Raw genomic sequence first — 11991 nt, forward strand, 5'->3', positions numbered from 1 at the left:
GCAGGGCAGAGAAGAAGGGGTTAATATGCTCTGCCATTGGGAAATTACTGCTTCCAACTAAAATCACAGCTTATTTTCTTCTCAAAATACAGGTTTGCCATTTTTAATTACAGACTCTGTAATTAAGGATGCATTGAAAATGAGGCGGGTCCAAGAAGCATCTCAAATAAACAAAGAATTACTATGCAATAGGCTTAGAAAGACAAGAGCTCGCTGGAGTGATCAGGGGAAGTCTTTCTGATAGAGCGCACACTCTTTCCTTAACCGAGACTCTGAACCATGAATTCTTACGAATGGTTCAGTACTGGTAATGGCATCTGTTAATTTTCCTGACTCCCAAGGCACCAAGCTCTGAGCTTATTATCTTCTTATACAGCGCCCTCAGACCTTTGACTAGCCTGGAAGAAACAAGCAACCTTATAAAGTACGTAGAAGGTTCTGCTGCAGGAATGAGAATCCTTGTTCTGAAGAAATCTTGAAAGAACTAAAAGTGGAATTATCCCCAAATGCCTGCTTGTATCAATAAAAGTTCACTCATTGTCCACAAGATGTCAGGAGGACACAGACACAGACACTGCCCTTTTATCGGGTGCTGTGAACCCATAACACCCAGGTAAGGAGACAAAGTTCTGCTGCGGGCGTAAGAAGCAGCTGAGTACCAGGGTTACAGATAGATGAACACTGGTCCCTGTCGAGCAGGATGGTCTGCATCCAGGGCTCCGTCAAGTGGCAAAGTGGAAGATGGCTTCTGCAGACAGTTTGCCTGACAGATCCACGTGAGGGCCTGTAAGTAGGACGGTCGGTGAAGAGCTACGGGTATGAGAGTGTCGGAAAACAGTCTAGAAATTCTCGAACAGATGGCGAATGTCAAGCCACAATACCCACCACAGGGCCTTGAACTGACAAACAGACTTTCTGATTTGTTTTTCTGTTCCCTCCCCAATGACTCGGGAGGCTTCCCTGATGAGTGGCTGCTAGGCCACGTTGAGAGACAAGGCTTTACATTGTTTTCTGGCCAAGGTGTGGCAAACCTTTAGCTGCCCCAGGAGGAAGGAAGACTGATGAGTAGATTTTTACTCAGTGCTATCTGAATTCCAAGCATCATGTTGGATACAGAGAAAACAAAATTGTTTCTTTCCCTGGCTCCTGTGGTGTGATGCCAACTAGTACCACTCATTTAAGACAAACAGGGGGAAAAGCCATATAATTAAAGTTTTCTGTGTCCTCCTTCAGCCTCTGGGTAACAAACTAAATTACAAACTTAAAAGAAATGTATATTTAACACATAAATTTAACAACAGCAGAGAAAGAATCACAATGTATCTTTGAGACCCCAGTTGCTTACATTGGTGAATACCACAGTAAATTCATGAGATAATAAATATAAATAACTCATACATAAAGCCACCTCTTTTACATCTTCAGACGGCTCAGGAGTTAAGACAGGCGACCCACTAATTCAGCTGGTTCCCTTACTGCGAGATCATAGTACACTCGGTTTCTATTAGAAATGGATGTACATTATTTTTATGAAACAGCTAAGCAAGCAGAATAAATTGACATTTATTTCAAACATCGAGTGATTTCCTTTCTCTGTTTTCTCTTTTAATAATCAAGTGATTTTGATATACGTGTTCTTTAAAGGAAAAAAATTGATTTGACCAAACAGATCCTGAAGCTGTTTGTTTGTTTGTTTTCTACTGGGTCCTCATGTCTTTTTCAAACACCCACGTACATAGTGACATTCAAATACTACTCCTGGGAACATGAACAGGGCTGTCTCAGCACCATCTGCAGCAACGAAAGGGTCTAGAAATTTCTTTAATGAACACAAAGGGAACAAGTTATTGTTTCTAGCCAGCTCATATAATGAGCTGCCTCTCAGTGGGGAACGTTTATGCTGAATTATTATCACATCCAGTTGTGCTGAATTATTATCACTTATTTCAGTGAAAACATGAAGTAGGTTACCTTGCAGCAACTCATATCTGATCATCTTAACTTAAAATAAGATGCTAGGGGTAAACTGTGGGCAAGGGTTCCCTGCCCTCTCAGACAGACTCTGACTGGGTTCTTCCAGTTGTCCACTCTTCTGCTGATAAAAGTTACAATAATATTTTTCTATGTTCCTGACATTTCCATATGGTCAGCTGATCTCTTCTTCACTTACCTGCTGTGACAAACACGTGCATTGATTGAATTAGTTATACACACACATGCACACACATATGCACACACACACACAGACAGACACACACAGACACACACATGCACACACACAGACACACAGACACACACACATAGACACACACAGACACATACATGCACACACAGACACACACACATAGACACACACAGACACACACACATAGACACACACAGACACATACATGCACACACAGACACACACACACATAGACACACACAGACACATACATGCACACACAGACACACACACATACACACACACACACACACACACACACACACGCACACACCTTCTCTTGTTCTCTTTCTAAACCAGCATGCGAGCCAATGCACTGTTCATCTTAATGGTTTTGCTAGAAGACATAGGGGTCTTTAACCATCACATGCATTTATTCCAGATTGAAAGAGGTAGGAGGCTTCTAGATAATAAAGACAAAACCATGACCACTTCTTGACGTATGTTTCAACAAAATGGTAGATTGTTGCAAACAGCCGTTGAACTGAGAAGTTCCTCCACACTCTGGGCAGTAATTACTAGCTTGTGGTGATGGCCACAACACTCAGAGGAGGCTCACATTCCGTGTAAGCAATTTCCATTCCAGTGGGTTTGCTCACGCAGTCACACATATGATATTATGAAGAATTTTGAAGCAAACCCTTCATTTGGTTTTTCCCATAAGTGTGACATTAAAAAATAAGATTCTAGTTTCCATCATGTAGTTTTATATTTATTTACAGAAAATGATGGCTTCATAGAGTCTTTTTAAATTAAACATTAGCCTGACTAAAGGGGGTACACACACATACACACACATATAGCATTGCCTGTTGTTTATATAAGCAAAGGCACACAGATGTGTGTGTGTGTGTGTGTGTGTGTGTGTGTGTGTGTGTGTTATAAACATGATTAGGAATATACGTATGAAGGAGATTTAGATAATAAAATGTGAAACTAAAGTACCAAAAAACCCAAAACAAGAGGGTTTGTATAAAAGGCTAGAGAGGATGAATGTCGTAGGGGAGTGGAAACGGTTTAAAATTAATCTTGCAGGGATGGAGCGTTGGCTCTGTAGTTAAGGCTCACGCTGAAAACTTGCACTGGGGTCCCAGGATGCATACTTTGGAGCACAACTAACTGCAATTCCAGTTCCAGGGGATTTGTTAACCTCTTGTGGCCTTCATGGGTACTATATACACACGGTACATACAGCACACATACATACATACATACATACATACATACATACATACATACATGGAATGCATATAGGCAAACATTTATACACATAAAGCATAAATCTCTATTTTAAATTAAGCTTTTCAAAGATATGGGTTCGTGCAAGGAACCTCCTGGGCTCTGAAAGGAAGGCCAGAAAGGGACACTGTGTGGCCAAATTGACCCCGACTTCCTGTCTTCATAAATAAAGCATTATCAGAACATGATCATAATCAATTGGTCACACTTGTTGCTGCACTACAGAAGCAGTTTTGCAGAGTTTATCGGTGTGATCACCATTAGCTTTCAAATGTTAAAATATCACTACCTTGCTGTTTATGTAAAAACATTACCTTTAGTCTCAGATTACAGCCTGACTGTGGGTCTCTGCTGAACATAAAGTTAAGGATCGGCTTAATTCTGCTGCATCTGTCAAACTTAATGGAATGTGAAAAAAATAATACTTTATAAAGAGCAAACTTAATAACATAGGCCATGGAAAGACTGAATCTCAACCTGACACACAGTGTAACTGGCTGAAACACTTGCCGATAGGCTGAATGTTTTGATATACAGACATCAGAAATAAAAACACACAGAACTTTATATCAAAGTTCTGTAGCAGGAAATTAGTTCTTGTCTTCGTTACTGTTTCTGTTGTAGGGCTGAAGCACCTTGAACAAACCAGCTTGGGAAGGAAAGAATATATTTGTCTTATACTTCCACATCCCTGTTCATCACTGAAGGAAGTCAGGAACTCGAACAAGGCAGGAACTTGGAGGCAGGGCCTGATGCAGAGACCATGGAAGGGTGCTGATTACTAGCCTGCTTCCCATGGCTTGCTCAGCCTGTTTTCCTATAGAACCTAGGACTACCAGCCCAGGGATGGCACCACCCACAATGGTCTGGGCTCTCCCCAGTGAATCACAAATTTTATGAAGGGATTTTTCTCAATCGAGGTTCCCTCCTCTCAGATGACTTCAACTTGTGTCAGGTTGCCATTCAAGTAGCCAGCACAGTTATGAAAAAGAGGAGTTGAAAGGAAACATTAGCCATTGTTTATCTAGATATTCCTCAAGAATGAGCTGGCTGCGGATGGCAGATCGATACCACAGGGTGTAGTCTTCCCTGGAGAAAAGAAAGTCAGAGTAGAGAAAGTATCTGAAGGAACAGTGGTGATGGCCCTTCTGCTCTGGGAATGTCAGGCTACTATGCTATCACTTAACTAAAATTACTCAGGTTTATCATTTTTCTTAAAACATACAAGAGCTGGCTTCATACCAGCTTTGCCAGATGAAGTACAGCTAAGAATGAGACCTCAGTTCATTATCAAAGCAGCTCTTCTGGGAAGATTCTGCTCACTTACAAGTTTGCTCTGACTTTCAAGATATCCTTGGCTGTGAGAGCTAAGAGCTTCCCATGGGACTAAGCCACTACCTAAAGACTATACATGGACTGACCCTGGACTCTGACCTCATAGGTAGCAATGAATATCCTATTAAGAGCACCAGTGGAAGGGGAAGCCCTGGGTCCTGCTAAGACTGAACCCCCAGTGAACTAGACTGTTGGGGGGAGGGCGGCAATGGGGGGAGGGTTGGGAGAGGAACACCCATAAGGAAGGGGAGGGGGGAGGGGGATGTTTGCCCGGAAACCAAAGAATTATTATTAAGTATTAAATAAATTAAAAAAAATATTTTGACCAAAAAAAAAAAAAAAAAAAAGAGCTTCCCATGGGAATGAACCTTAACCAACTTACCCTGCCTTCTCCAAGGTAAGAGAAACAGGATGGCTACATCAGGACTTGGTTGGGCAGGCTGAGGGACCCATCATTGAATAGTTAAAGCCACAAACAGTTCTGAAGATCACATTACTAGGATGGTATGGTAGAAACGAAAGCAGATTCTAGTCGCAAATTGACATCTTTTTCTTTTTTATTAATTAGAAATCACTATATGGTAAAGACTCATTTTCTTTTGAGTCCATCTTACCAATAATCTGTACAGTCTTGGAAATGTACTGTATTTGTTAAGGGTCACAAGGCCCTGATGACTCAGGTATAACAGAAAACTGCCATCAGACAGACAGACAGTGTCAGTGTGTTAGAGAAAAGCAGGGAACCTGATGGGATGATTTATGCTATCTCAACTCCTAGGTCCTGGAGTCAGGTTGCCGTTAAAGTAGCCAGCAGAGTTATGAAAAAGAGGTGTTGAAAGCAAACGTTAGCCATTGATAGGAACCACAAGGTCTGCATGAGAGTATGTTTGTAGTTCACTTGGTAGTACTGTATAGAATTTTATAAAATACTGTTTCATTGTGGTGAGTATCTTAGATCCAAGGAAAGCAATGGTTTCAGGTAAAATGATAACCCAATAGGATGGCCTATTTGATTGTCAAGTTGGTAAAGTCTCATCTGGAAGGAGAGGGTCAGTGAGGGACTGTCTAGACCAGGTGTCCCTGGGGGCATGCCTATGAGTGTTGTCTTGATTAAGTTCATTGAGGTGAGAAGACCCACCTACTGTGGGTGGCACAATTCCCTAGGCAGGGCATCCTGAACTGTGTGAGTGAAGAGAGTAAGCTGAGTACAGACAAGGATGCATTCATTCTCTCTGCTCTTGGCAATGGATGTGGTGTGGTTAGGTGCTTCTGGTTCCTGACACCCTTGGATTCCTGCAGTGATCGGCTATAACTTGGAATTGTGAGCTAAAAGAAACCCTGTCTTCCTGAAGTTGCTTTTGTCAGGGATTTTTTATCATAAAAACAGAAAACAAAACCAAGACACCCATAGATACCGAATGGAAGAATTATCAAGTTGTCTTTATAAAAGAAAGGAAATCCCAGCACTCAAAAATCATTCAGTAAAAGCTTTACATTAAAATAAGCATCTCTGTTCCAGCAAGATTGACTACATAACCAAACAAGCTACTGTAAAACAGTATCGGTAAATCAGAAGAGCTCAATCTTCGTGATATTGATTGTCAGAGACAAAGTTAATAGAATGTCAGAACTGTTTAGCTTGTTCAAGGAACTGGAAGACGAGCGTGTCAGTATTGTTAGAATCCAGGCCTTTGTGCAATAGCAGAGCACAGCATTTGCATGTCAATAATTTAACTAAAAGCTAAATGGAGATATTTACAAGTATGTTAGAAGTAGTTGAAAAGAGGTTTTGTAAACTGGAAGATGAGTCAGAAATACTCAGAATTAAACATGGAAAAAATTACATTATTAGAATAATACTATGAGACATAGAAACATGAGCATTATGATGCATGTGATTTTTTTTTGAAAATGGTACATATTCGTGGGCGTGGTATGTATGTGTCAGAAGATAAGGAGAAAACATGTGTCATGCACTCATGTGGAGCTTAGAGGACAACCTGTGTCTCCTCCCAACACGTTGATCTCAAGAGTCAAACTTACATAATCAGGTTGAAGGGGGGTGGTGGTGGAGGTGGAGGGAGTAGGGGGGTGGGCGTGAGTTCACTTATTTACTGAGCCACCCACCAGCTCCTGAATATTTTATTGCATTTTAATTTACTCTGAGTCTCTCTCTCTCTCTCTCTCTCTCTCTCTCTCTCTCTCTCTCTCTCTGTGTGTGTGTGTGTGTGTGTGTGTGTGTGTGTGTGTGTGTGTGTGTGACATTGTGCAGTCCTCAGGTTTGCAAGTCAGAGGACAACTTTGAAGACTTGGTTTTCTTCTTCCAACTTGTTGATCATTCATGGATCAAACCCAACTTGTCATGCTTGGCCACAGATGCCCTACCCACTGAGCAGTCTTGCCAGCTCTAATGTAAACCTTCTAAAAAAGAACAAAGAAATAAAAAATAAAGTAAGACAAAACAGAAGAACTAGAACCATGTAGGACACACCTGGGGGTACGAAGGGAAAACCTATTCATAGGCTCAGGGGTTTGAACACTAGGTCCCTGACACACCTTGAAGTTTGGGGAGGTTACGGACGGAACCTTTGGGAAGAAAGCATGCCGCTGGAGATGAGCTTTGAGAGTTTATACATGGCTTCACTTCCTGTTCTCAGCTTCTTGTGTGTGGTTAAAGAAGGGACCAGCCAGCTCCCTGCTTTTGAGGGTATGTGACTATGCCATGAGCGACTCTCTCCAAAGCTGCTTGCTAAAATCAAGTTTTCCTTAAGTTGTCTTGATCACAATATTTATCACAGCAACAGAACAGTGACTTACACAGCAATCCACTCAAACAAAGCTGGTCTTGACATTTGAAAAATCAAATAAGCAAAAACAAACAACAAACAAAAATGATGACAGCATGCCAAACACAATCTTAAAGTGTCAGGAGGCAGAAAATAAGATGGGGAGAAAGATGGACAAACCCACTGTTGGGAACGAAAGTCTTATAAGTAGAAAAAGGCTTTATACATTTCAGTTATAGAATAGGTAAAGAAATATATGGGGACATCTCTGTAGAGTAGGGTTCGCTAGACAGGACGCCTTCTCTAAACACAGATACATGGAGTTCACAGCTCAGTAAGAGCTGTTTTAGTGGGAAATGAAGTTTCTGGGGGCACATTCTGAAGTAGGAGAGAAATTATGTTAACTTCTGAGTGGAGAATTTAAGTTCGACAAAATTGAACTTACTACCCACTGGCTTGAACTCAACTTTGATTTAGAAGATATTAAGACTTTTTTAATAATTAGTTTAGTCATATCTTGCAGGTGGACATGCTTTTTCGTCTTTAGCTGTGCTTTTTTTCTTCATTTTCATGCACATAAAATGCTCATTTAATTACAAAAGTAGGTGAATGCAGCACCTCGAGGAGAATTAATAGCTTCCACTCTGTGTATCAGGAAATGCAAAAAAAATATGAAAAACTGAGCTAAACATTCAGCACATATCCATAAGTCGTTCAACAAACCAAGATCAAAAGAAAAAAAAAATCAGAGTTCTCTGAGACACCAGGGACCTGGAAGGGAACTGATACTACATGGCATGGTGGCCTGTTCACTGTGAGTACAGACAGAGCAAAAGTTAAGGCAGCAGTGAACACATGCAGTAGAAACATGGGATCTACCAGGCAGCAGACTGAACTGCATGAACACCACAAGATCAGTTGCCTCCACTACAATTGTAGCACAGCTAAAGGGCACCTTTGCCAGCCCACTCAGGATAGCTTCAGACGGAGGGAGATCGCCGCCTCTGGGAAACGTGGTGTGCTGGGCACAGAGGGCAATAAGGAGTAGAGAGGAGTGGAATGTCTGATTGTGGAGGGAAGAGAGGGAAGACACAGCAGGCCTGGAGGTTGGGAGTGCAGGGCAATGTGTTCATCACTTTACATTTCGAAGGCCTGCTTGAGATGGGAACCTGTGACTTAGGAGTTAGAGACTGGCTGCAACCACTTCAGGAAGCACAGAGGAACAGCTTCTATTGTCTGCTCTAGAGACCCAACTCATTCAGCAAGACTTCACTTCCACGTCTCTCTAACAGTGTGGGGAGCTTGGGACCCCGTGCTCAAATCCCTGATCTTATGGGGGCAGGTTAGAGAATTAAACCAGAGTGGAAAAGAACAGAAAACAGAGAAGAGTAGAAGTGAAGAAACAATGGGAAGGAGATAGAAAAGGAGAGGTTTCATATTAATCACCTGTCTTGATGCTGGGTGAAAATACCCGGATGAAGCTGCTTAAGGGAGAGTTTAAACTGGCTCCTACTTTGAGGACACAGGTCATCATGGTGACAGGAGTAGGAGGCAGCCCTTTTGCCACACCTGCAGCCAGATGACAGAGAGCAGTGAGGGCTGGAATTCAGCTCCTCAGCTCGAATTCTCGGTTCACTTCAGTCCAGAATCCCAGCTCATGGAATAGTGTCCGCTGTACTGAGGGTGGGTTTTCCCACTTTAGGTAAACTGGTCCAGAACTTCCCTCACAGACATGCTCGGAGGTATGTCTCACTGTTGACTTGGATCCTGTCAAGTTGACGGGTCTTCAGCCACGGAGGAAGACTGGATTCAGAAAGGAACTCTGAAAGAAGAGATGAGGAGTGCTAGAGGGAAAGAGACTTAGCTCCAGCTTGCAAATGCCCTAGCAAGCGAGAAGTGTGGTTCAACTAATTGTTGTCACCTCTCACCAAAAACAAACAAAAAAACCAAAAAACAAACAAAATACCCCAAACAAACAAAAGACAAAAACAAAACAAACCCACCCCCAAAAAACAAACAAAAAATCCCAAAACAACACCAACAACAAAAACAACAACACCACACAGAAATAATTTTGGATGTTGAATTAAAGATTCAACACAGCAACGCACAGCAGAGCATCCTGAAATCACCTGTTCAACATATATGTGACGTTAAAATGATTTGTGTTCTCTGGTTTGTCTCCTGCTTGGGCACAAATGTATCTTTACTAAACACTGATATTGGTGAATACCTTGTCCCTGAGAACCATTTGTCTTACTGACTTATTGTGATGAAACACTGAGCAAAACCAAATTAGGAGGAAAGTGTTTATCAGGTTTATACGCCTTTATCCCAGTCGATCGCCAATGGAAGCCGGGACAGGAACTCAAGCAGGAGCACAGACAGGAACCAGTGGGGAAAACTGCTTACTGGTTTGCTCCCACTGGTTTTGAATATAGCCCAGGACCATGTGCCCAGGGTTGGGCGCACCTACAGCGAGCTGGATGCTCATATATCAATCATTAATCAAGAAAATGCCCCACAGGCAGTGCAGAGGCCAGCACGAAGGAGGGCAATCCCTCAGCTGAAACTCTCTCTTCTCCAGAGATTTCGGCTTGTGTCCAGTTGACAAAACTAGCCAGCATGGCTTCTAATTCCATTTTTGTTAAAACCCCAACTTGACAACCATTTTCATAAATAATTAAGATCTGCGTAGAAAAAAATGGACTCCATTTGTTTGGGTTTTCTGAAAGACAAGAGGAAGAGAACACTTAGAAGCGGTCCTCAAGTCTTCCATCCGCTGCTGCACTTCCTTTGTCCTCTGCTTAGTAAAGTAGTCCATGGCTTCAAAACATAGTCCACGTTTACAGTTTACAGTTACCTCAGGTCTCCCTTCCACGTCACAAGAAGAAGTACGCTTTTTTGGTATGCATTTTAGAGAGACGTGAGTCTGTGCTTGTGTGTGCTTGTGTGTGTGTGTGTGTGTGAACATGTGTGGAAGTCAGAGGACATCATGTCCACTCTTCCTATCTTATTCTAAACTTCATTTCAACTGCACAACTGCATTCTTCAGGCTGCCTGTTTTCCACAGATTCCCACTAGGTGGAGCCACGGTTACAGACAATTGTGCTACTTTGTCTGGTTTCTGGGGACAGAACTGAGGTGGTCAAGCATCCCTGGTAAAAGCCTTTATTCCCACCCAGAGGAAGAATTATAATATGGTAATATATTGTATCTATTATCTATTGTATTATATTACATTAAATATTGTGTCATATATTATATACAATGTTTATATTGTATAATAACAAATACTATATAATATATGGTATATGTATACATATAAATACATATGAGATTGTATGCTATGTTAACACAGCTCTTGAAATTTAAGGGAGACAAAAAATAAAATATAACAAGAGCTGTACTCCATGTTTTATTCAGAACGTTCTCCTTATTTCTTTTTAAATTACATACTACACATGCAAAATTGTAGTTTTGTGTAGAATTATCTACAAATGAGTCAATTACATCATTATGGAAAGTTAGTTGTTCAACTAACCATAGCATTGCTTAAATAATTTGTGGCGATCCTCCCTTCGAATTTTCCAAACAAATATTTTTGGACTGAATGTGACCCACTTTTTTTGCATTGCTTTTTTTTTTTATTAAAACAAAGGCTATTCACTTATTTCACAGATTAAACACTCTGCTTTGCAGCATGAATTAAATTACCTGTTTTATTAAATTAAATTCACAGCAAGAGGTGTTAATTCCATTCTGTGGAGCTGTGAAGGCGCCTCACTTGCTCCCCAAATACACATGAGGCCGACCAGCAGAAAATCCACCGGTCTTCCCCCAATATATGTGAGTGATTTCTTCCCATTCTTATGTGTCTGAGTATTGAACTACGCAGGATTAGCAAACAGAACTAAAGTCTTCTCCACTGTCCGCTCTCTCATTGCAGCTATTTGAAGTCCCTTCGACCCAACTTTAACCCACAAACCCTTTTTGGCTGAATTACAGCAAAATAATGACATTGGGGGTGGGGTAAGGGTTGGTTGGTCAAAATAATTTTGACCGGGCTTCAAAGGCGTTTTTGTTTGGCTTCGTTGGTTTTCTGCTTTTTTTTTTTTTTTTTTTTTAAGGGGGAAGGCGGTTAACGAAATGTATTTAATAGTGTTGCAGTCTGAAAAATGTAGCAATAGAGACGCCTAACTCTCTGGTCTGTTTCCAGTCCACTCATCAAGCTATAGCTGAGGAACAGGCAGAAGTGAACGTTCCAACTAAACAAAGGAATTCACGATGTTTTAGAATCAGGCTCTATCCTTCCTCAGTTTACGTTACAAGCGGTTTGCTTCCCTGGGACTTGAATGTGTTGTCTTCTCTATCGCTTTTAATTGTTTTCTGACCTCACACAAGGAA

This window comes from Rattus norvegicus, chromosome 2 (assembly GCF_021556685.1).
Source record: "Rattus norvegicus strain SHRSP/BbbUtx chromosome 2, alternate assembly SHRSP_T2T, whole genome shotgun sequence".
In the NCBI taxonomy this organism is placed as follows: domain Eukaryota; kingdom Metazoa; phylum Chordata; class Mammalia; order Rodentia; family Muridae; genus Rattus; species Rattus norvegicus.